The sequence below is a fragment of the Equus asinus genome, chromosome 3 (genome assembly GCF_041296235.1).
Source record: "Equus asinus isolate D_3611 breed Donkey chromosome 3, EquAss-T2T_v2, whole genome shotgun sequence".
Taxonomy (NCBI): Eukaryota; Metazoa; Chordata; class Mammalia; order Perissodactyla; family Equidae; genus Equus; species Equus asinus.
In genome coordinates, this window is record NC_091792.1 from 31,590,090 (window position 1) to 31,617,417 (window position 27,328).

General features: G+C 37.3%; 1 protein-coding gene across 17 annotated transcripts in view; it reads right to left on the minus strand.

Moving 5' to 3' along the window:
* INPP4B (inositol polyphosphate-4-phosphatase type II B) overlaps positions 1–27,328 on the minus strand; it is a 794,515-nt gene that overhangs the window by 463,061 nt on the left and 304,126 nt on the right. The gene's annotated exons all lie outside the window — the stretch shown is intronic.

The following is a 27,328-nucleotide window of genomic DNA, read 5'->3' on the forward strand; positions in this document are numbered from 1 at the left end:
TTGTATATAAGTGTTCTATAAACAGTAAATATTCTACAAATTTAAATGTAGCAAGATATATAATGGGAGGTTTCAGTTGCCTTAGAGTCTTGGCCCAGGTCCTAAAATTGAGGATAGCAGGTGATAAATTTTCACACATTCTAAAGAGAGGTGCCAGACACTCCTACCCAGACTTGCTGAGATAAATCTAAATATGTCCTTACCTCCTTTCTTTGTCACTATCACCAGTCTATATAAAGTTGATTAGGTAATGGGGCTTTTTAGAAAACTTGATAGGCTAGAAGAGGAGAGGGTACAGCTTTTCCAGACCTCCTCACTTGCAGACTATGTTCAAGATGCCTCATATTACAGAAAGCGATAGCTATCGGGCATGTGAAATACAGGGCACAGTGCCAGATTATAAGAGTACCAGACAGACGGATCTGTTCCTTTGCTTCTATTTCCTATTCCCATCCCAACCCTGGAGGACCCTGCAGAAAAATTAGTATAAGAGCAAAATGGAGGACGAATGAAAAAATAGGTAACACCAACCCACCCCTCCTTCCCCACTGTTTATCTGGGAAATTTTTGTGTCAGGACTGAGCTGGAAAGAGGGGAGATGCCTTAAATTGGAGTAGAGGTGAAAGTTGTGATATGTGACTGAACTATACATTTAATATTAAAAATTGACAGCTCTAATATCTAATGACTATTCTAATATTATTTCTGGAAAGATCTTGAATACTTCTGAGATATTCTCCAGGGACAGAGAAGGGAAATCCAACAAACTGTTGGAGGGCAGTGGTGGGAGAAAGAATAAGGCCATTTCATGATTATCCCTTATCGACTGATGACATAAAGAAACTATTCGTTCTCCCCTCTGCTTTGGCTGATGTTCACGTACATTGCTCTCTTGAAATTCTGCCCAGCATTCTCGTCTCGCTTTCCATGACCCTGTTTCCATAACGTCTTTCCATAATGTCTCCGGATAAATCAATCTTTTATTCTGTGCTCTCATAGCCTTATGCCCCATCAGTCATACAGTATTGTGGCCAAGAGTATAGCTAGACTCCTCTGAAACAGTGAGCTCCTTCAGGAGCAGTATGGTATCTTAACTGGTCTTTTTATTCCCAGTGCTTAGCACAATATCTTGCTCATGCTAAATGTTCAGTACTAGCTGATTAAATTGCTGTGGAACAAATTGATAACTGAAATCAGTCACAAAATCCAGGACCTTGTGCTCCAATACCTCTATGGTATAAATCCAGAAAACTTCCCCCAGGGAGCAGAACACTGTTTCTGCTCTCCCGTGGACTTCGCAGGTAAGAGTCAAGATAACTCTGACACAGCTGAATACCCATCAAAATAGAAACCCAGGGGTCACCCAAGCATGAACCAAACAACTATTAGGCTCCTACTATGTGTCAGGCTTTGGGAATGAAAGACAAAGAAGACAGCACTTGGCCTGTTCTTTTACCCTATGTTTATAACAGTTAAAATGGATCTCAGTTTGGAAAGCATATGATCTTCATTTCTGAGAGCACTGGCAGCATACACTGAGAGCTGATGGAACTGTGGTTGTGATTAGCCAACTCCACAAGATGAAGATATGGAAACTGAGGTAGGCATAGGCTGAGGGCAGTAAAGCAGACATGGCACCAACACCAGATCTTTCCACAGATGGCCTTAACTGAGAGTGTGTGATAGTTGCATAAATCCCAACCCAACCACTGACTTAATAATGGCATGTCTTAGATTCACCCTGAGTATTCAAGCCTTAGCAAAAACCATCACCAAGATGGTCTTAACAGTCCTCTGAGCTTGGCTAAACTTCAGACAGGTTTCTTTCTGACTATAGACCCTGGCCTCTTTTTTCATAGAGCATTTACTTTAGAAAACTTGCAATTGTAAATTATTTTTCTACCCCCTTGATATGTAAATCTTCTCCCAGCCTCTTGCCAGTTTTACAACCCAGGAATGTCTTTCTCAAGGACCTGGTGGTCATCCTTTTGAAACGTAATCTTTAAGAAAGACAGCCCCTTTATCTCCCAGCCTCTGGGGGAAAGTAGGACCTAACTTCCATAACTAGCAAACTAGCTAACTAGCAAACACAGTGGCCTAAGCACATTGCACGTGGACAAACCTCTCCTCCAATGTCCCCCAGTACTTTTCCACTAGCTCACCACCATGCTTAAAAACTCTTCTGCCTTTTGTTTCCGTGGAGTTGAATTCAATCTCTCTTCCCTATTACAATAGTCTTGATTAAAGTCTTCCTCGCCTGTTTAACTCAGCCCAATGCAATTTTTCTTTGGCAACCACTGTATAGAACTTCAACCATAACCATGAACTTTACCAACCACAGTGATGGTAATAGTTGTGATTAGTAAAAAAATTGTTCAATAAAATTTCTCGACACTATAAACCAGTGTTTTCTCAACCAAGTGCAATTTTGTGGGGCAAATAGCCTGTGGGCTATTTGATAAAGTCTAGAGACATTCTTGTTTGTCACAGCTAGGGAGAGGGGGTGAAGGAAGAGGTTTGCTATTGACATCTAGTGGGTAGAGGTCAGGGGTGTTGCTGAACATTTTACAATGCACAGGAAAGCCCTCACAACAAAGAATAATTTAGTGCAAATATAAATAATGCATGGTTGAGAAATCCCGCTAGAAACAGGATCCTAAGAGCACTCTTTCCTAGGTCTTAGCCCAGTCCAAGAAATTAGGTTGTGCCAAAAGGCCTGCATGAATACAGGTTATGATGAGGATCAAGGCTTCCCCAGGGAGAGAAGGCCAAGTTGTCCTGGCCTACATGCTGATCTATATGACCCAATTTATATCTAAAGTTATACGACCACACAATAACAAGACCCCACCTGCACTGATACCATTTACGTCATCTTTCCTTTGTCTAGTAAAAATAAGTCACGTATCCATGCCTTATAAATTTAGCTCTAACCCACAACACATTGCAGCCCTTCACTGCCCATGGGTCTTGTCTCCATGCTATTCCCTGAATAAAGGAGCACTACTACCAGACCTTGAGAGTCCAAGAAATCCTCTTCGATTCTTTGGCTCGCTGAGCCCGCATCAGGTTAGAATATAGTTTTTTTCTTTTAAGATTGGTACCTGAGCTAACATCTGTTGCCAATCTTCTTTTTTCCTTCTTCTTCTTCTTCTCCCCAAAGCCCCCAAGTACATAGTTGTATATTATAGTTGTGAATGCACCTGGTTGTGGTATGTGGGATGCCGCCTCAGCATGGCTTGATGAGCAGAACCATGTCTGCGCCCAGGATCCGAACTGGAGAAACCCTGGGCTGCTGAAGTGGAGCACGCGAACTTAACCACTGGGCCACCAAGCCGGCCCTCAGATTATAGTTTCTGAACACAACAAAAGCAAGCAACTGAGAAACAACTATAAATAGCTCTTGAAGAGAATATTATTGACAAACATGAGTAGAACCAATAAAGTTTATAAGATGTTGAATTATTAAGTTACTACAAAATGAGTCCATATTTTGCATTTGTATAGAACATGGTCCACTTGCTCATGGTGTACAGGTTCCAACACTTCCTAACTGTGGCAGTGTGTTATTTAACTCTTAGGCTCAGTTCTCTCATAGGTATAAGAGAAGAATAATGACCCCTGCCTCCTAGTACCATTATAAAGATTCAACAATATGATGCAAGTTCACGCCTTAGCCTGATGTCTGATTTATAGTAAGTTCACAGTATATGGAGATAATTTTAAAACTGCGATAAGAAAGGAAAATAGAGATTCCAGAATTGACAACTTAATAAAGAATTGAGGAAACAAATGACACCTAATTAAGTCCTAAGCTTATCATTTAATATTTTGAGACCAAACTAACTCTTCAAACACCATTATTTTTTATGAGAATTTAAGATCTAGATAATCCAATTTGTGGACTGACTGAGTCGCTTTGGACTCATAATCACATGAAGGTATTTCTTAGTAAGAATCTAATTAGCTGTTTAATTAGTCTATATAGGCTAATGAACTGCCACTCTGCCATTATCTCCTTTAGAGGTTCATCTCAGTCAATTTATGTATACAGTCATAACATGATTAACCCAGTACAGATTGTCACTACCTATCACTGACTCATTGACAAAGGAACAGCTCTTCAGTTAGCCCAGAGCCCCCTTGGAGGAATTACTAAATTTGTAGATGCTCTCTTAGTAGCTAGCAAGTTAACTTAAACAGGTTACCTGATTTATTTTTCATTTACTCAAAAAGCAGTTATTGTGGCAATAATAAAGAATAATTATTCATTTAATTCACTTGTGACACACTGATCCCATTCTATTTGGAAACACACAATAAAAAAAATTAAACACCTACCCTCTTCCCATTTTTCACACAGTCAGAAAACCTATATCAGGACAAACTGGCTTAAAATGGTTCTATGTAGTTCAGATGTAAATGAATTTGGCTGATTTTATAATGTAAGGCTCTGGTGCATTCTCACCAACTACACAGGAGTAACAGACCTTAGATATTATGGCTTATTTTTTTTGTCCCACATTTAGGGCTTCTATTATTTATATTTGCTTATGCCTTCTTTGGCAATATGCTAAGGACGATCTGTGTTTCCTCAAAGGCTATTATTTTAAGTTTAAAAATGCATTAGTATATGAGAAGTAAAAGCATGAAACCCCTTAAGTCTCCCCTCAATAATTCACTACTAAATCAATATATAAAGAATGTTTTTAAACCACCAACTAAAGGAAAGGAAGTTCAAAAAACAATGGATATCTTTCCTCAGAATTTTCTAAACTAATTTTTCCTTCAGATAGACTTGTCAGTTTCAAAATAAACCTGACTTGGGTTTCTGAGATCCCAGGAAGTGAAGGATATCTTGCTTCATTTTCTATTCCTATATAAAGCAGAGTTGTATTAAAAATTTCAAATTTCTTCCCTCTTTTGAGTTCCAGAGGATACATTTGGGTTAGTTCAATATGCTATTCCTGCTTTAACTTTCTCATAAATTCACTTTTCAATTTTATCCTAAAAGTTTGAGTCAAAGAGTAAAATCTTCAAAGTGCTAGTCCTCTCTGATGTACTTTTGAAAAGAGGAACATTAAGTGTAACCTCAGTGAGGTACAGATCAGTGCATAATGCTAAGAGGAACTTAAAAAAAAGAAGAATTATTAAGAGTGGCAAAGCCACAGAATTACTCTTTACAATAACCTTAATATGAAGGCAAATGATCTGTTTGACACTCCATGCACAAGGGAAAATTTCTATCATCTAGAAATCCTCTATAGACATTATTTGGAAGGGCTTTATTCTGCCAATCAGTTAGTACCAGTTATAGATCCTGAGCTAACAAATGTCAGCATGATAGTTTCTCTGGAAAACAATACCATAGGTTAAGTAGATACGTGTGTTAATAGTTAAATCAGTAGCTCTCAATCTTGGTTGCACACTAGAATCACCTCTGGAGCTTTTACAAACTCAAATGCCCAGACTGCCCCCAGATCAATTAAACCCGAATATGTAGGCTGGGAACCAAGCATCAGTATTTTTTTATGCTGCCTTGGTGATTTCAATATGCAGTCCAAATTGAGAACCAAGGCTTTATAGAAATGGAACGTTCTGTAACAATTGCCACTATAGCATAGAGTTAAAAGGAATCTTTGGATACATTTTCATAATTGAAAATATAATCGGTTAGAGTAGAAGAAAGAATTACTTCTCCATCTCCCAACTGTAACATTTAAAATGAGGTTTAATGCCACTACTGAAGTAGATTTTTAAATTTTTGTACTTTTTCTTATAATACCCCAACAAAACACTGAGATCATTTCTATACAGGTATATTTAAGTTGATGCAATTTGACTTGACATAGCCATTTAAAAGACTCTAAAATATGAAGGCAAATATTGCTAACCCATTCAACTGACTCTAGGTAAAAAGAATAATCAGCCACTGGTTAGGCAACATTTTTTCTCAAAAGCAGAACAGTAATATGAAATTTGGCATAAAGATATCATAATATAATAGAAGAAATAACTTTTGGCTCCATATATTAAACCTTGTAAAAAAAATACTATGATTAGTATATTAACTTATCAAAAAAATAGTTAAACACCTTTTAGGTAAATGGCACCATGCTAGGCCCTGGGGATACAAGGTAATTGAGAAGACACAGCGCTTGCCCTCATTGACCTATAGCCCAGGCCAAAGATTTTGATCCCATCTATTCACCGACCATAAACCCAAGATATCGTTAAACATTAGTAATATATCAGTTTCCAAATGAATTGCCAAATGTCCGTATAACACATTTTCAGATCAACTTGGTTGACATTCTATGCCTTTCTCTATACCCCATCTTCTAAAAGATCAAGAAAAGACTGATAATGTAAACATTACCAGTTGAGCTTGTGCAGGTTTATGAAAAAAAAATGGTAAATGATTCTCCTATCTCCACTTCTCCCACATTTTCTGTTCCTTTCTTGCTTTCTTACTGTCTCTCATTTTCCTCCTCCTCCTCCTCCTCATCATCATCCCTATTATTGTCACAACTGTCTAGGCAGTCTCTAATATATAATCCAAAAATACGTCCGAAAGCAAAAACTGTGGCATTGGAAATCATTGTTGATCTATTTAGAATTTTTTCAGTTCTTGATTATTTTATATTTCATTTTAAAAGTAATTTGTGCTCATTATACTATTATATAAGTACAAGAAAAAATTACTCATAACCTACCACCACAGAAACCATATTTAATATTTGACATCTTTACAAATTTTCTCTATCAAGCTTTAACAGTTAAAGTCATACCAAATGTAAAATTCTGAATGCAGCTTTTTAATTTTCTTCACATTATATTTTAAGAATTTTACAATTTCACTAAGAACACTTTATAAACCTTATTTGAAATGGTATATGGCTGAAATTCTTAACATTACAGAGTGCTTCAAGGGTGTCAAAATATTAATTTAATGAGCAAATATTTACACACTCTCTTCTATGTACCAGGTACTAACTTAGATTCTGAAGACACAGAAAGGAACAAAGATTCCTGTCCTGTGGAGCTGATATTCTAGTGGGAAGAAACAGACAATGAAAAATAAACAAATCAAAAAGATAATTTCCGATAGTGATTTTCATTTTAATAATCATGGGATTCTGACTCCGGAGAGGGGGCTGGTTGGGGGGGGTGTGTTGGGAAGATATCCATCTCCAAGTAGAGAATGTTTGATCTGAGATTTGAATGATAAGCAGGAATCAGCCATGCAAAACTCTAAAGAACCTGCAAATATAAGAAGAGTGGAATTATGCTATCTTCCTGGAAATTCTTTTTATTTTCCTAAGATTGGCACCTGAGCTAACTTCTGTGGCCAATCTTCTTTTTCTTTTCTTCTTCTTCTTCTCCTCAAAGCCCCCCAGTACAAAGTTGTATATTCTAGTTGTAGGTCCTTCTGGTTGTGGCATGTGGGATGCTGCCTCAGCATGGCCAGATGAGCGGTGCCTTGTCTGCGCCCAGGATGCAGACTGGCCAAAGCCTGTGCTGCTGAAGCAGAGCGCACAAACTTGTTCACTCCACTTGGGCCAGCCCCCTGGAAATTCTTAATTACCTCTATTAGGTCTTCATGAAGGTACAGGTAAAGAGTGAGCAAGCCTTGAAAATATCTCTTCCTTGCCGGTCCTCATATGGTTTCTCTTGGGTCAGATCTCAAACTTCATTCATCCTTTCCTCAGAAGCCACTTAGAGGCCAATTCCTTTGTTACATAACTCACTAATCACAAGAGAACTGATATGACAAAATTCCTGCCTAAACTTCTAACCAAAGATGTAGTTAGAATTTATAATATAATCTGATTCAAATTTGTGCTGTCCTTTATTTTTACCATAAATTCACCACAATTTTTGACACTTCAAATTTGTGTTGCTATTACTGTTCTTGTCAATTTTGGAGGTGAAATGTGTCAAGCTTGTTGTACAAGTGGTTTAGTATTGCAGTCAAGAGCATGGTCTATGGACAGATTCTAATGGTAAGACCTTACCTAAGCTACTTAGGCAGCCAAAATTTCCTTATTACAGTAATAATAATGTCAATTTTCAAAGAAATGATATAGAGAACTCAGCTTAGAGCCTGACACACACAAGCCTTTAATAAATAGGTAGAGTAGGTAGAGAGATAAACAGCATACATGTTCATGTACACACACACACCTTGAAATTATTTTAAATAGTTTATGTATAAACATCTTAGTATCAGTAAAAAGGAGACAATTTCATCATGCTGTATTACTCCTTGAATGTCCTCTTGAAACTCTATTGCTCAGAAGACTGCATATGGTCTGCTAAGAAAGGCTGCCCACCAATTTTTTTTGGTGAGGAAGATTGGCCCTGAGCAAACATCTGTTGCCAATCTTCCTCTTTTTTTTTTTTTCTCCCCAAGCCCCAGTACATAGTCATATATCCTAGTTGTAAGTCATTCTAATTCTTCTATGTGGTGTGCCATCACAGCATGGCTTGATAAGCAGTGTGTAGGTCTGCGTCCAGGATCCAAACTAGCAAACCCTGGGCCACTGAAGCGGAGCACACGAACATAATCACTTGACCATGGGGCCAGCCCTCTATCAACCAATTTTTACTTGGATGAATTATATAATGTGAGATTTGGAAAACTTGAAACCCCAAACTCCACTAACTCTTGGTCATAGACCAAGATCATACCAAGTTTCAAACATAATCATGGTGGGAGATGAAAAAGAGATGCTAAGGGTCCTCTCAGTTCTCCTCAGTGTTTCCTCCTCTTCTCAAGCCCTCATTAGGTGACTTCCTCCACACTAACACAAATATTTTCATGGAAGACTGTCTCGATGCCTAGAACTCTGCATTTGAAACAAAATCCTAAAAGACAATGGGATGAATGAGCCCTGCACCCAAGGAAGGGGGGGAATTCAGAAAGAGACTAATAAAGTAACTTTCACACTGTCCTCCTCAGAAGCTCAGCACTCCTCCATTGGACTAAGCTCAGAGTAGAGAAAAAAGGGATGATTGGGTGGGCTTGAACCAGAGAGCTCATTTTCATGTGATATATATGTGTCTAAGAATGGAATGTTCAAAGGGTTCCAAAACTAAAACAAAACCTTGAAAACCACTGAGCCAGTAAATGTGAAGGCTCTTTGTAAACTGTAGTGTGATTTACAAATGCTAGTTTTTAATATTATTACTGCTGTTTCTTGGTTCTTGTAAACATTTAAATGCTTGTTTTATTGGGAAATTGCTTAATTAGATAATAAATCTCAAGAAAAGGCAGTGTTCCAAGTCAAAGATTCATTTTCGTCTCTACCATTCTGTGCAATAAGCACATTTGAAAGGCTTCCTAAAGGAATTCCTAAAGGGATCGATTTAGTGGAGGAAGCAGGAGCAGACGACTAAAATTCTCCATCAAAAATTTAAATCACTCAGTCAGTCGCTTTCTGCAGTAAAGAAATTCATCACACTCCCTGGCTGTTATGAGGATACTCAAGGAAATGTTCCTGCCTCCTTTGGTTGGATATGAGAGCCCTAAGGATCTCAATTCAATTACTGTAACCTGGATATTGAATCCCACGTACAGAGAAACACCAAAGGAATATGGAAAAAATAATAACAACAGGAATCCAATTTAACTCAATGTACATTATTTGTCCCAAAAAAGGGCAACACAACTACAGGATCCTGTATGAGAATTTAGGAAATAATAATAGCAAAGATAAATAATGCTGTGTGCCAGGCCATGGTCTAAATGCTTTACATACATCAGTTCATTTGTTCCTCTTGACAAACTTATGGGCTCAGCACCATAATTATCTTCTTTGACAGATGAAGCCCAGAAAGTGTGAGTCACCTGCCAGAGGTCAGTGTTGGAGCTAGGATTCAAACCTAGGGAATGAGGCTCCAGAGATCACCATACTATGCTTTAGTTTTTAGTTTTAGAGAAGTTAGAAAAATGAGTGTATATTTCAATTTGAATTCTACCAATTATAAGTAGGGCTTTGTGCTTGATATCTTCCTTCTGCCCCTCCAGATTCACACCCTACACTTTTCTACCTTGCTATGTGTGCTGGAGTCTGGCCTGTGTAGACAGCATCAATGGGCTTCCAGTTGGGTTTGGCATTAGCTGGAGAGTAGAGGTCAAGGGGAGTGTAAGGTCAGGGTATTTATCTTCCTGGTTCCCTCACTCAGGTCACTACTGGTTAGCTGCATCCCTCTGTTGAAACTACAGCTCCTGTCAAATGACTCTCTTCACTCTGGCTCTCTACCTCTCCCTTCCTCTGCTCCTGAAGACACAGAGAGAGCAATAGCTCTCTACTGTTACAATTGCTGGGCCACTGAATCACATTCATTATTTTCCCTAAACCCTGACTACATCTTTGTAAATAGACCTTTTATTAAACTTCCCTCAAATCACCATTCCAGAAGTCTGAATAAATTCCTCCATCTAGTTTACATATGACTGGACCAAAAAAAAATGCAACATAACCCTCATGATCCCCCCTTTCTACCCTCTGAACAACAGGCCCAGGAAATAAATTCTTCAGCTGTCCAAAAAGAGTGCCTACTACAAACCTCTGTGAAAATTATTTTTCAATTTTATTGGTTTTTTGGAAGAGATCAGGAATTTATGTCCACAAATAGAACAAAATTTTCATTTGAATAATAGTCATTGGGTCTATTAAAGCATCCTAAGTGCCAAGAAGCAGGGCAGGAACAAACCTATTCACGTTGGGTGTTGGTCTGTTTGAGCTGAATGACCTTGCTAAATCCTTGACTCAGGTGCCATAAATCAGACACTTAGCCCAATTAAATGCAAAAATATCTGATGCTATGCAGCTGACAATACTAGATAGCTGGCTTCCCAGAACCAGGTAGTAAAATATATCCAGGAAATGTGATCCCATGGTGCAGAAAGACACCAGGTGCATCCTTGTTTTCTCTTCTGTCTAATTAGCCATTCATCAGAAACAATGCATGCTTACGAATATGTCTTGGCCTCAAAGAAAGTGAGTATCTGAACTGACCTTAACATCTCTTCTTCAAAACATCCTAAGTTGATCTTGTCATTTACTGAAACAGCCCACCCTGTGGGGGAGAATGGAGGTTGTTTTCATTGAAAGGGAGGTAAGAACAACGCTCCGAGCCATAATTCAGAAAAATATGGTTACCTACCTGCTCCTCTCCCCTCATCCACCTTAATAGTGCTGATAACTCTCCACTGTTCCACTCCTGTTTCCATGTTGAGACTAGCTTTATAGCTACAATTCAGCTGGCTTGATGAGAGGATGCATTTCCTGTTACCATGACTTGATGTCTGCAAAGTTAAATGTGTGTGGAGGTAAATTACTCACTATCATTGCTTACAAACCTCATTGTTTCATAATCAGAATGTGTCACAAAGGTCTTAAAAGTCTATGAGCATGTACAGCTACCAGTGGAACAGACACAACAAACAGACACGTCTCTGAATTACAGTTTCATAGAACAATGGCTGAAGATGGATGGATGATACACAGACCTATTTCACCAATAATCATTTGGGAAATCTCTTGGGGTAATTCTGGACTGGCGGGAAGCAACAGCATGACCAAAGATTAAAAGACAGAAATCCTGGATCTTACTTCTCTGATTCTAGCCACCATCTTGATGTGTGACCTCCCCGACTCTAAAATGAGAACTATCTGTATGAGCGGACTTGCAGAATCATTGGCATGAACAAAAGTGACTTATACATACAAACAGTAATGTAAAATCTCGTGCTATTTCACTTTGCAGAAATTGGTCAGAAATTATTTTGTGAATGAGATCCTCCTTTTCCTGAAATAAAGTCAAGATGCAGTGGTTCTTTCAAAGTATACATCCTATTTCTTTTCCTCCACACCTGCAGTAACCAGCCTCTTAGGGGGTCTCCTCCAGTGATCCTCACCTTCTGGTATTCACACATTCAGTGTGCTCTTCTCCATTGATCAGGGTTAACCTGCACATCCAACAAGACATTGCAGAAATGATACTGCATGACTTCCAAGGTTGGTTCATAAAAGCCATTTGGCTTCAGCCTTATTCTCATATAACTCAGTCTGGGAGAAACCAGTTGCAATGTGAAGAGGATGCTCAAGTAGCTGAATAGAATAGTCCACATGATGAGGAACTGAGGCTTTCTGCCAAGAGCCAGCACCAACTGCCAGTCATGTCATTAAGCCATTTTGGAAGCAGATCTTCACACCCTATTCAAGCCTTCAGATGAATGCAGCTCCAACTGACATCTTAGCTGTAACCTCATGAGAGATCCCAAGCCAGAATCACTCAGCTAAGCTACTCCTAAATTCTGGATCCACAGAAACTGTGTGAGATGTTAAATGTTTGCTAGTACAAACCATAAAGATTTGGGGAGTAATCTGCTACATAGATAACTGAAATAGTCTTTATTCTGGCTTTCTATTCTGGACAAAGTTTACCTTATATGTATACACGTCCTTTCCCCCAACCCTGACAAACATACACCCATTTTTCAAGCAAACTTTCCATATAGAAATATGGCAGAATGTCTAGGAGCAACAGGAGGGCATGCACACTGTGATAATGACACAATTTTAGAGAATTAATGCTCTAAGATGTACACGTCCATAGTTTCAACTGCACAAACCATGAAGGTCCATCTGAAAAATGTCCTCATCCAAGAAATTGTTTACAAAACTAAATACCACATGTTTGATCTTCATAATATATTTGTAGCAAAGTAGATTATTCCATTGTCTTACAGCAGCATAAGTGGAATATGGTGATATCATTTTGTCATCCAGACAGTTGTAAATAGTGAGTTAATGTCCTGCCTTTAACTCCTGTTAACTGACGGAATTGAGTCATATTATTTCAGCTGATAGTGAAACAAGTGAATTAGACAGTTAAGAGGGACATCCGGCTGAAATACTGCAAAGGTCTAGCAGCGCTTTAAACCAACCATGAGTATCTTCCGCTGCAGAAAAACTTCAAATCATTATTAATTGTAACTTTACTATGAGTCATGATGACATTATACAAAGAGTGTTAAAGTACTAACATTACCAGAAACACCCAAAGCAGATAATATAACATTCTTCCTCACCTGCCTCCTACTCTTTATAAAGCCAGTTTATCTTTAACGTTTCAGACCATATTAAAGTGTAATAAAATTAGAGGAGATACACATTTACTGTTTATATCACTATATCTCCAAGACTAACATAACAAAACAGATGAAAAATCACATCTATAAAAACTTTTGGGTACCTGTAGAATTTTTTAGTAAAACCACTTAAAAATTGTTTTCAGTGTTAGCTTCCAACATAATAACAGGCCTGAAAACACAGACTACCTTCTTAGTATTGATGTGAATTTCTCTTAGGAAAATCAGAATTCTAAATTAACCTAAATAATAAAAAAGGTATTGAGTTGTACTGCAATGAGATTTTACTGTATACAAAGCTAGTTTCTGCAAAGGGCAGAAATTTTCTTTTATGCAAGCCCATAAAACAATTTTTTAAAGCCATAAGAATTATAGCAAAATGAAAAATTCAAAAAGAATGAAATACAAATGTTTTATCTTTAAATAAACAGCAGCAGAATTTTACCAAATATAAAATGGCATAAAGGGTAATGGTTATGAAATGAGAATCACAACGTGCTTTTCTGAAACCCTCAAATGGGTAAGGGTTAACTTAACTCTTAGAATTAGATCTTACAGATCTATTTAAAAAATTTGTTTGATATTTCCATTTAACACCTGTATTTAATACTTTTATAAGGTATCAAAAGGGTAGGAATTAGGAACATTCACTTCTGATATTAAGTTGGCTGAAAGTGCCTAGGTGTGGAGCAATGGAAAATAAATAAATTGTGTCAACAAGTTTTTGTTGTGTTATTAATTTTATTTATTGTTCTGTCAAAATTATACCCTTGTGAACCAAGGAATTTAAGATATACCTAGTATTTACAAATTTTTTAATGAATTAATTCTTTAATAGAAATTGTGAATGGATTTATGCTTAATATAATTTCAAAAGGGTTAAGTTATTTTACTCTGAGAAATCGCTGATGATTCAATTCTGAGAAATCTTATGCATTGGGTTGTATTTACGTCCTATATATTAGGAAGCTATCATTTCTCTTCAGATATTTCATAGTATCTGTTGAATGAGATGTGTGAATACATGAAGAAAAGAAGTTTTCAGCAATTAATTCTGGCAATGTTTTGGAATCAATAGATGCCGTTTGTCTAAAATATACTGTTATCCTTATGCTGATCTTTGCGTTCGTTCTTGAGTTACACTTTTTATTTCCATGTAAAGTTGTGTGCAAGGATTATTTTTACTACTTCCTCCCCCCCAAAAACCTATAATCAGTATAATGATCTGCATGATAATGTCTCAGAAAAATCAAGCAAGCCCTCAAAGCATTACTTGGACATCCATTACATACCTAGTTAAAAGGAATAAGACTTAGGTCCTGACATCAAGGAGATGGAAAACATAACCAGAAAAATCAAGTTAAATTACATGAAACAATTAGGAAAAATTAAGTGCTATGATGTATAACAGTATTTCCCAAAATATCCATGAGATGTGAATAGATGTTTTATTTAGAAAAATAAATAAATAAAGAGCTTCCATGGTCAAATAAGTTTGGAAAACATTTCTTAAGACATTACCCTCTTGGCAATTCACAATGTCTATTAGCATATTAACGACTTAAAAATTTTGCAGCAAAGAAAACGACTAGGCTTTTATTAATCCAGGATATTCAAAATTTCTTTAACCATGGAAGCTTTTGTTAAAATGTTCTCTTTTTGATCATGAAAATTTCATAAATGAAGAGAAAAAATAACTCAAGTATTTGCCACATTAATTTAACAAGCATTAGCATTTTGCCATATTTGGTTCAGATTTCTTAATCTAAATAACAATAAAAGATCACAAACAATTAAGGCTACTCTCATCCCTTTTTCCTCCCTCTTTCCCCAGAGGTTACCATCGCCCTGAAATTGATCTATATTCTTCTTACCCATATATTTACCTTGACTCATGTTTGCATCAACAAACAATATAATTTCTGTTTTAAATTTACAAATATAGTATCACTTTTGTACCCATTGTGATTTACTAATTTAATTCAACATTATGTTTATGAGATGGAGCCATGATAATGCATATAGATTTAGTTCATCTGTTTTAACTGAGGAATTGTGTTCTTTGTATAAATAGACCACAAAAATTAATTATCCAATAATCTATTAAGGACATGTGGCTTGTTCCCAACATTTTCCACTTACAAACAATGTTGTGGTGAACAATGCCTTGTACATACATCCTTGTGTGTCTAGAAGAGAGTTCTAGAGTATAAGCCTAGAAGGAGAATTAATAAGCCATAGGTACCTACATGATTAACTTTAGTAGTAGTAAGTCATAAGTATCTATGTGATTTAACTTTAATAAGTCATAGGTATCTGCATGATTAACTTTAACTTTAGATATTTCAAACTTCTCTCCGAAGTAATTGAACTAAGTTACACACCAACTGGCATGCTGCAGGAACTCCCAGTGACTCACATGTCTGCAGACACTCAGACATGACTTTATATTAATCTGATGTGCATGAACTTGTACTGATATACAACGTTAATTTCCCCTATTATTTTTGAAATCTGAACATATTTTCATAAACAAATTGGCCATCTGGTTTTCCTCTTTGGGAATTATGATGGTATGGCAGAGTTGATATTAAATTTCCTAAACTGATCCTTCATTGTACAAATTCACAGCTAAGAGTTTCCCGGGTTTATGGTTTAACTTTCATTTTGTTTATTATTTCTTTGGTTGTATTTTGACAAGTTTTTATGCTTATCAATTTTATAAAGTTTGTACTTTGGTGTCAAGTTTTCATCTAAAATTTTCAAAATTTTATTTTTCACGTTAAGGATTCTATTCCATCTGCTATTTATTTGTGTATTGTGTCACACAGGCATTTAATTGTCCCAGTGACACTTCTTGATTAATCTATCCTTTCCATACTGACTTCCAATGCCACCTGATCATACTAAGTCTTTGTAACATAGAGGAGATCCTCAGTAGTTGAGAGAAGGAGAGGGCCCACTGTTGCATTGGCCTAATTATACATGAGGGACTGCATGAAGGAAGAGGCCTTCAGGCAGGGTCTGAATCCTGGATGGACATAAGGACATAGGTTTTGGTGTCAGACAGACCTTCATTTATATCCCTTCTGTAATCCTCACTGCAAGTGAATTAATCTTGCTGCAAATGAATTTCTTCACTTGTAAATGAGAATAATATGGATTACCAAACAGTATTATTCAATGAAATAATATATTTAACAGTGGGTACCATATTGTCTTGCATATAGTAGGTGTTCAAAGATGTTAGCAGTAGTAATTGTAGTTCCTGTTGCTGCTAGTAATAGTAGTAGGAGTGGTAGTAGTATCTGACTAGGTTACTCACTATAATTTTGAAAAGATAAAACAAATATGAAGGAAATTCCTAGGAAAGGAAAGAGAACAAGGATATTGTCTGACCATAAAGGTGAGAGTTAGAGACGAGCCCAAGTTGGGGTTTGGAGGATAAGCTATAAGAGGAATGGAAGATAGTGGTTTAGGACAGAGGCTCTCAAAGCGTGAACCCCTCAGACTGTGAACCTCAGCAGCAGCAATTCTTGAGAACTTGTCAGAAATGCAAATTCAAGACCCCAGACCTACTGATTCTGACACTCTGACTGATGTGTGGCCCGGTAACCTGTGTTTTAACAGCCCGCTCCCCAGGTGATTCTGAGGCATGCTCAAGTTTGAGACCGTCTGGTTTGGCACATGGTGAGTAAAAGGTGATACTGAGGAACCAGGTGAACATGGTGTACAAACAAATGTCAGAACTGAAGATGTAGATTTCTCACTTAAAGGGCTGAAATTCTTCTGTTCTGATGCCTTTACTTGCTTCCAGTTACTGATTCTATTTTATTGAATGGCTTCCCAATCTCAGAACCATTCCTCAGCTTTCAAGTTCTCCTTGCAGTCCACCTACTGGACAAAGCAATGCCAAGTTTGCAACCTTGAGTCACCCTCTGTCCTTCCCACCGTCGCCCTCCTACATTGTTTTCCTCATGCTTTCAGCTTGAAGGCTCCCCAGGGAAGGCAATTTGTCTGGCACAATTTCATCTAACATTAAATACCATGTACATTTACAGAGTTTTGTAATTCATAAACGAGGGTAATTATAGCCTAGAACCCAGCTTTTAATAGTAGGAATCCCCGGCCAGTAAATACAAAACAGCTATCAATATATGTATATCTAGTGACCCTTCTCTGGCCCCTGAATAAAAGTCTTCAAAGAACTGCTGTATCTGTACTATTTAAGAGTACTTTTATTTTAAGAACCAATTTCACTTGAATCCAGTAGGTGTACGCGTGAAAAAAAGAGATGAGCAGTAGCCAGCTACAGAAAACATTTACCTATTTTCAGATTTTTCCATTGTGTTTTTTAAAGAGTTTTATTGATTCTTTGGCAGCAATCGAGCTGGGGAAATAATGAGAGATCTCATTATAATAGCTTATCAGAGACCTGACCAGTGTCCTCATTTTGGCCATGATAAGTGAAAATTCCAGCTGCAAAGGGTCAGCTCGGTTATGGCTACAAGGATCAATTGTGCAGACCTCTGAGAGAAGTAAATCTACCATGGCAGGCTGTGGAGCAGGATGCATTTGGGGATAACACCTGCATTTTAAATTAGTGCTGACTGTCTTGCAACACTTGGGAATCCCTGTTTAATAAAATGAAATCAATCTCCAGGGACTTGAAACGTCACACCTTTTATGTAAAAATTCAAGGTAATTCTGGTGTGTTTCTTACTGTGTTTTTCCTTTTGCTTTACAATTTGTATATCACATACAGGCAAACACATACACTTAAAATCTATAAAACACATAGAGTAGCAGGTGAAAAAGTGGACCAATAAAACACATATTTTATTATCACTGTGTAATATGTTTAACAATATAGACAGAATTAACCTACAGTGAAAAAGCTTTATTTTTTTCCAAGTATTGGATGATTGAATACTGCTGTCTTTGTGATATGAATCATGATCCTTTACAACGAAATCAATTTACTTGGGGGGGCTGGCCCCGTGGCCAAGTGGTTAAGTTTGTGTGCTCTGCTTCAGAGGCCCAGGGTTTCATGGGTTTGGATCTTGGGTGTGGACATGGCACTGCTCATAAAGCCATGCTGAGGTGGCATCCCACATACCACAATTAGCAGGACCCACAACTAAAAATACACAACTATGTGCCAGGGGGCTTTGGGAGAAAAAGGAAAAATAAAATCTTTAAAAAAAAACCGAAATCAATTTACATGGGTGTTTAATTTATCTACAAACACAACTAGAAGTTTGAAAGAAAGTTCTAGGATTGAAATTGCCTAATAACATAATTAAAGAAAATTTAAAATACCACCCATATGAATTTCAAGTGCATGAAAAGAATGAAAACCCACAAAACTGTTAGCAGCACTTTTTATCTTAATGGAAACATAATGTACAACCTTTTCATTTATACATATTTATTTTCTAAATTCCTTATCACAAGGAAGTATGATTATTCATTATAGTACCAATGTTAATAATAATAAGATATGAATGAAATATGTACTTGGAAATATTTATAAATCTTAACTAGACTTGTACCAAAATTCTATTTATAGAATTCATAGAAAAACAAAGAAACACATACATGCACAAATACACACACCAAAAACATATTTGCAATGCCTTTCTTGATAATTAAGAAATAAGATGCAGATAGTAGCAGCAGCAAGTAACAGTGAAAGTCCAAACTGTTTGCTTGATATGTGTGATCTTGGACTAGTAGATAGTAAACACTGAAGGGAAGCAATAATGTCAGCCATCCTGAATTGATAAGCAGAGTCAATCATGTACTCTGGAGGAAGGGTTTCAAAACTTTATAAAAACACTTCTCTTTTTTAAATAAAGAGAATTGTGCATTGCCGTCTCTTAGGGCAACTTTATTATGTTGCAACATATATACTAAGGACTGCAAATTAACAATTGATTTGATATAATAATTGGGATCATCTAGATCAGCAGTTCTGTAACCCTAATTCTTGGATTTCTAGGGGTTCAAGGAAACCTTTCGGAAGGTCTGCAAAGTCATAGCAATTCTCACTACATTATTTGCCTTTTTCATCATTTGCCTTTTTCACTGTGTTGGCATGCCTCTTTCACTATGTTGGCATTTTCACTGATAGTACAAACACAGTGGTGGGTAAAATTACTGGTGCTTAGAACAAATGGAATCCATAGAACCAAGCTGTTCTAGTAGACTTTGTGTACTTCACCACCATGCATTGAAATGTCACTTTCACGTAAGAACATCTTTGGGGAAGCAATAAAGATTATTAATTTTATTAAGTCTTGGCATTTAAGTATATATCAACACTGTCTGACAAAAATTACAAGTTTGTATAAAACACTTCTACTACATAATGAAGTCGATAGTTGCATTAGTTATCTATTGCTGTGCAACAAATTGTCCAAAAACTTAGCAGCTTAAAACAACATGCATTTCTTATTTCCGTTTCTGTAGGTCAGGAACTTATGCACTGCTTAGCTTGAGTCCTCTGGCTCAGGTTTCTAACAAGGCTGCAATCAGGTGCCAAGTGGGGTCACAGGCATCTCAAGGTCTAGCTGGGAGAGATCCACTTCCAACCTCACTCGTATAGTTGTTGGCAGGATTTAGTTACTTGAGGGATTTTGGACTGAAGACCTCAGTATCTACCTCACTGGGTTGTTCTGAGGTGTGGATTGAGATAACTAGCATTCAGGCCCCTAGGGTCTGGTAAATGCTCAGTGCTGGTTATTGGCTGGAGGTCACTCTGTTCCTTGCCAGGTTGCCCTCTCCATTGTGGCAAGCATATGAGAAGAGCCAGAGAGAAATCCAGCAAGATGGAAATCATAGTCTCTTATAATCCAACCACAGAAGTGAAACCTCTTCAGTTTCGCCATATTCTATTTGTTAGAAGGAAGTCACTAGGTCCAGCTAACACTTGGGGGAGGGAATTACACAAAAGCATGAATTCCAAGGGGTCAAATCAGAAGCTGCTACTCATAATAATCATCTCTGGGAAAAGTACCCGTACAACTGTTTGTGTTGCAAGTTGAACTAGCTGCTCTTTTCATTACACAGCATTTTAACTCGAAAGAATAATTAAAAGACAAACTATAATTATTCAGACTTGGGTATTTACAGATATTCGCACAATTGAGTATTTCTTGAAAATGAACAAAGTGAGCTTTGTCACTTTGAGGAAAACAGCATTGATACTCAAGACTTGATAGCAATTGAGTATTCAAATGAGTGCTAGAATTTTGGAAAACTTGTATCTGGCAACAGTGTCTTAACAGTTTCTCAATACATAAAACCTTTTTTTTTTTTTTTTTATTTGCTGAGGAAGCCTGGCCCTGAGCTAACATCTGTGCCCATCTTGCTCTACTTTATATGTGGGACGCCTACCACAGCATGGCTTGCCAAGTGGTGCCACACCCGGGATCCGAATAGGTGAACCCCTGGCCGCTGAGGCAGAACGTGTGCACTTAACCACTGCACCACTGGGCCAGCCCTTAAAACCTTTACTAAAGATAGTGGCAGCAATATTAAAGAACTTTGGGTTCTGATATTGTATAATGAAACATGTTAACATTTGAAAGATCCACAAAACCCAGTGAGCCAATGTTTTTCAAATGACCAATGGATGCCTTTACAGAATCATGCCTGTATCCATTTAAAGTGCAAGATAGACCGATGGATCTCGTGTAGCAATATGAAAAGTTCATTAGCATGGTTTCAGCTCCACATTGCAATTAACCTTAAAGAAACTATTACTTACAGGGTTCTACTGTAATATCAAAGAAGAATATCCACAATTATCTGAAAACAGTATTAAAATACTTCTCCGTTTTCAATGCTATAACTCCACAAGGCTGGATCTTTTCCATAGACTTCAACCACAACAACAAATGGCAACAGTTTGAACACTGTGGAAGCAGATATAGAATCCAGGTAGCTTTTATTAAGTCAAACATTAAAGATAGTTACAAATATGTATAAAAATACCACTCTTCTCATGAAACTACTTTTTGTTTTGGAAAACATAGTTTTTTCATAAAAATATTTTATGTGGACATAAAATGGGTGTATTATGGCTATTTTTAAATAAATTATTTAAGAATGTCTACTTTAATTCCTAGCATGGTAAATATTGATAGATATAATCTACATAAATAAAATCTCTTCCAGTTCCTCAACAAATTTTAAGAGCAAAAGATTCCTAAGATCAAAATATTTGAGAATCATTGGGCTAGATTTTGCTGTTTTAACAAAAATAACCCCAAAATCTCAGCAGCTTGAACAAAAAGATCTATTTCTCATTCAGGCTACAAGTCCATTGGTGTTTACTGAGGGAATGTCCTCATTGTTTTCTCAGGAAACCAGGCTCATGGAGAGTACGTGATCAAGAGTCCAAACTCACAAAAATAAGAAAAACAGGCATATGGCAAAATTTGCAAAGGCTTATAAAGCTTTCCTTAGAAGTTACTTATGCTAATTCCACTCACTAGTCATTGGCTTAAGAAAGCCACATGGCCACATCTAACTTCAAGGGGACAGGAACAGGCAATTCTGCCATATACACAAAAGGAAATCCAGAAATATTTAGTGAGCAATACTAATGGCCACCACATGTGCTAACCCCAATCCATAGATAGCTGGAGCACTGAGTTGAAAAGGATTATAAGGCTGTATCTTACCTCAGGAGGTTTATTAGTTTCTCATCGCTGCTGAAAGAAATTTAGTGTCTTAAAAGAACACAAATATATTTTCCTACAGCTCTGGCGGTCAAAAGTCCTAAATCAGACTGCTGGCAGGGATGTCTCCAAGGGAGAGACATCCGGAGTCTCTAGTGCAGAACCAGCTCTTTGCCTTTTCTAGCTTCTAGAAAACATGGATTATAGCAATATTTATCCCTTAAGCCAAAAATAATTGAGTACCTGCTAGGTAAGAGGCACTATTCTAAACTCTGAGGACACTGAGCGGAACAAAAGTCAAGTCCCAACCATCACAGAACCTACATTCTAAAGGGAGGAGAAATAGAATAGCAAGTAAATAAATACACACATGTGTTAGAAGAAAGGTATGTACAACAAAGAAAATTAAGGCAGGAAAAAGTCATTGAGAGCGCTGTGAGAGGTGCTCCTTTAGATAAGGTGGTCAGCAAACGTCTTTCTGATCAGACAATGACTGAGTAAATCACTGAATAAATTTAAAGGGATAAATCATGATATCTGGAGGATGACCATTCAGGCACTGAAAACAGCACCTGAAAAGGCCTTAATGCAGGAGGATGCTTGGAATGTCTGGGAAACAGCAAAGAGGCCAGGGTGTGGCTGGAGAGGAGGGGAGGAGGAGATGAGGTCAGAGAGAGAGCTAAAGTGCAAATCATATAGTGTCTCAAGGACTGTGATAAGGACATAGCCTTTACTCTGAAATGGGCAACCACAAGGCCATTTACTTATCGGAGTGTTATGATATGGGTTACATTTTTCAGGGGTCACTGACTACTGTGGAGAGACCATAACCCCAGGGGCAAGGCTAAAAGCCCAAAGACTAGTCAGGTGGTCATTGCAACAATAGGAAGGAGATGGTGCTGATTTAGATTAGAGCTATAATGATGGAGTTGGTGAGAATTATCTGGATTCTGGACATAATCTGAAAAAAAGTCAATAAATATACTGATGGGTTAGGTGATATGGGTGTGAAAGGGTCATTACCAAAAAAGTCATTACCAAGAAAAGTGGTCAATTTTCCAAGTAGGAAGGAAGGGAGGGAGAGATGGAGGAGGAAAGAAAGGAAGGAAGGAAGGAAGCAATGGGGGAAGGAGACAAGCAAGCAGGAAGAAGTCTCCACCCAACTTTTCAGTTGAAAGACTTTTGTGTCAAAATGAATAGTTTTTCTGGAAAATTAATTCTATGACTTAGGGAAGTCCTTGGATATCAGTTAGAAGAATGATGAATCTTATATAAGCAAAACATGCTTATTTAGCTTCAAAAACTTGAAATGGTTTTAGGCAAATCTGCCACATGGAGCTGCTTGTGTGCACATTTGTATAGTCTGTGAGAAGTAATTTCTCTTTTATGAGTTCAAATTGATGATGTAGCTTTCAACATTATTACAACATGATTTATTGTTATCTAATCCACATCCGAGTAAAATAGCACTGTCCTTCTCTGAATAGAATAAAACTTCTCTCAAGTAGATCTTTTTAAGAAGCTTTTATGAAGGTCACATTTGCTGTCAATTCCACAGTCTCAGACTAACGGGAAAGACTGTACCAAACAAACCAAGACACTAGTCAGAGGTGAACTGTTTCTCCACAAAGAAGTCAGAATTTGCTAGTGCCATCTACAAAGGCCAGTTCTTAGTTTCTTCTCAAAATATTGATATTAAATCTTTGATTAAGCTGAATAGAACTAATAAGTAGATACAATACTCATCCACTTTTTTGATGCATGAGACTATCTTAACTAAGTAATATTTTTGTTTTAACTTACTTCTGTTTCAACAGCTAGACATTCAGTTCTGAGTCAGGCTGCACTGAGAACAGACATCAGAAAATTTTGCTATAGTCAATTTCTATTTTCAATTTATCACCAGGTTAATTTTATTTTCCATTATTATTAAGATATATTCACTTGTCTCCATTTCCACCACCACCACCCTGGTCCAAGCTAGAGTCATCTGTAGCCTGGGCACAACCATATCCTCCCACCTGATGTCTACATCCGTCTTGCCCTGCTCCCATCCTTCTCTGCAGAGCCGTTGGAATGATCCTCTTCAAAACTCAAATCACGTAGTTTCTTTAAAAGGCTTAAAGATGAAATCTTTAAGCTTAAAATCTTTCAAAGGCTTCCATTGGTTCATAGGATAACGAAAAAACACTGAAGTCCTGCACATGCCTACTATTGGCTTCTCCATGCTCTTCAGCAAGGGGATCCTCTTGCTCTGGGCTCTGCCCTCTCCAGGACTAGCTCTGCTCCCAACCTTGCCAAAGTCTTTGCGTGGACTGTACCCCTGCCAGCACACTCTTTATTCCCACCCTCTCTCAGCTTATCTTTATCCTTCAGGTCTCTAGTTTTCTGTCTTACTTTTTCCGGGAACTTTTCCCTGACTACTCTGCTCCACTCCAACAAAGTCAGATATCCTTGTTATATGCTCTAATCATCCTATGTTGCTCTAGCTTATAGCACTTATGAAGGTAGCAATTAAAGTAATCTGTGCAATTGTTTTATTAATGGCTGTCTCCCTTACCAGACGGCAAGTTTCGAGAGGGAGGGACCCACATCAATTAAAGCTCACCAGCCTGCCACGGTGTAAAATAGGCACTCAGTAACTATTTGGTGAATAACAAATGCATAGAAAGTTTTATTTACAAAACAAAATAAAAGAAGCATTTAATAAAAGTTAGAAGAGTAAGACTAAAAATGGAATATATCAAAATACTTGATTAAAAGTGAAAGATATACTTAGACATCTAGCAATTTAGATAGTCAACTGTAATTGTGAAATGGATAACTGGAAGAAAAGAGGCTTGGTAAATTCAGATCTTTTGATTTTTCTCGAAGGTCATTCATCTGTTGACCTGCTGCCTTGTGAGTTTTCAGAAAATCTTACAATTTTGTTTCGCTGTATGTTAGCAGATGTAAACCATAATGGTAAATATTAGGGTTTTTTTTTTTAATATTAGTGCTAAGAAAGAGACTCAGATGCCACTAATTAATGCTCTTGAAAGCAAATGAAACACGTGTCAAAAACAGAATCTCAAGACATAAGTGAATCAGAAAATCATTTCAATGCTATGGTGCCCTAAATTACAGATCTAAAAAGTGATTGTAGTATTTACTCTTTTATCTTTGGAGGTCAATGCTCAAAATACATTGTAAACATATTATTGGGTCACAATTTGAATGAGCTCAAGTTCAGTTGTATGACTATACACACAAGACAAATGTTCTCACTGCTCTACGGAAATCATAAGGTTCTGCTTAAAAGACAGTCTGCTTTCAAATCGGCAGAGGACCAATTAGTGCATCCTTCCAGGAGGACGGTGCAGTGGCTCTTCGTCTGATCTTCATCTGGTTCAAAGATTCAAAACAACAAGCCCTCAAACGTTTGTCCTGATTTTTAATAAATAGAAACCAATGTTGCCCTGGATTTTAAAATGTACAAAAAACACTTCTGAAAAAATCAACTCATGAACATCCAAATCCCACATTTGCCTCTTGAACACACAGTCAAAATCAGAGCTAGTGTGGTAGTCTTCAGTGCCAGTCAACAAATATTTCCATTTTTTTCCTTTCTGTGCACATAGTAGGATTACATTTATTAGGACAGCATGGCCACGAACTTACTTTGACCAAAGAGTCATTAGAAGTTATGGGTGTCACTTTGGGGTAGAAGCTGGTGCACACTTTGCAAGGTTCCTTTCCAATGCCACTGCACTAGCATTGCTGTAGATGATAGGAACTCCTTCATCCAGGCTTCTAACTGTAAAGACATGGATTAAAGCCCCAGGCGACCCACTGTGGACATGCATTTTGAGTAAGAAATATGCCTTTTCTCTTTCAAACCTTTAAAAGTTGAAGTTGTTCATTTCTCTAGCATAACCTAGCCCATCCTGAGGAACATATATTTGCAAACTCAAGTCATCAAAAATAATTTCAAATTTTATACTATGATGTTGATTTATTTATATATCTATATCTATATGTACACACATATGTACATTATTTATATATGGGCATCATAAAATAAAAGAGACCCAGGGATACAAGGATTGTAGAATGACATCGGGTTTTGAGTCATTAAAATTCCTTACTCTACAGGTCTCTTAAATTTCTTTTTAAACTTTTTGACCTGAGAGAGGAAAATTGTATGTATTTCTATAATTATCTAAGAGTAAGCACACCATCTCTTGTATTCTTTTTTACAGACACACCACAATTTACTTGTTACTGAAAACAATACATTTCTTCTTAAAATACATCCCCTGGGGCAGTAAAGTACATTCTCTAGTGTTTTCCAGTCTAGTGATCATATTAAAAAATCTTAAAGAACATCAATTTTCATACATTATCAAAAGAAGTACATACAATCTTGAGGGATTGTACAAATGACTATATTTATGCACAACTTGTTGAGCAATGCCAAACATTAGAAATGTCGTGAGTCAGACGATGGTTCAACAACAGTCCCTGAGCACCTAGAAATGCACGTTTTGTCTGCTGTCTGATGATGTCCCTTGAGTTAAGCAACAACTCAGAGACAAAACAGCTGAGGGAGAGTTTAGTTCATCCACCTACACAGAGCCGGGTACATCTGTTTTTCTTGCTACCAAATAAATGTCAACCACTTTCGTGCCATCGAAACAAAAACAAAATTCCAAGAAGAGACTTCCTGAATTTCAGGCAATCTACCACCTATTTCAGCACCCATGGCAGAGTTCTAGATTCATCTTAGGAGGCTCTGTACACAAATGGAGAGTGAGCTAGATGGCAGTGCAGCAAAAGCGAGCAGTTTGCTTCATCATGGCTGCTACTATTGATTACTAGAAGTGCAAGATAAGTAATTGTGTTATAGCAGTTCCCTAATGTGTAATATAGGGCTAATAATACCGCTTACCTCAAGAGATTGAGAGGATTAAATTAACTACTCCATACAAATGGCCTGGCACATAGTAGTGGCTCAATAAATTGCAGTTGCTCTTATGGTAACAATAATTATTATAAAATTATACATAATTATAACAACATATTATTATCTAAATCAATAAACTATTTGTGCATGGGCATTTCCCAAGTTCAGTTCTCAACAACTTCTTTTTTCCACTTCATACTCTTTTCCACGAAAATCTCAGCAAATCTCCAGGCATCAAATACCAACTCTAAAGTAAGATTCCTAAATTTACATTCTCACTCCTGTTTCTAAGTTGATATTTCCAATTCCCTCTAGAACATTTTCAGCTGGATATCCTTTTGTTTTCTCAAACTCTTGGTGTCTACATCATACAGCAAATCCCCAATCCAGTACTAGCATTAGACTTAGGTGACGATGGCCCTTGTCTTGGGGCCTGATTTAAGGGGGTCTGCTCTCACCCTTCTCTCACTGCACCCCTCCCCACAGAGCAAGGATTCTGCAGAACCAAGAGATCTCATCACTATATGG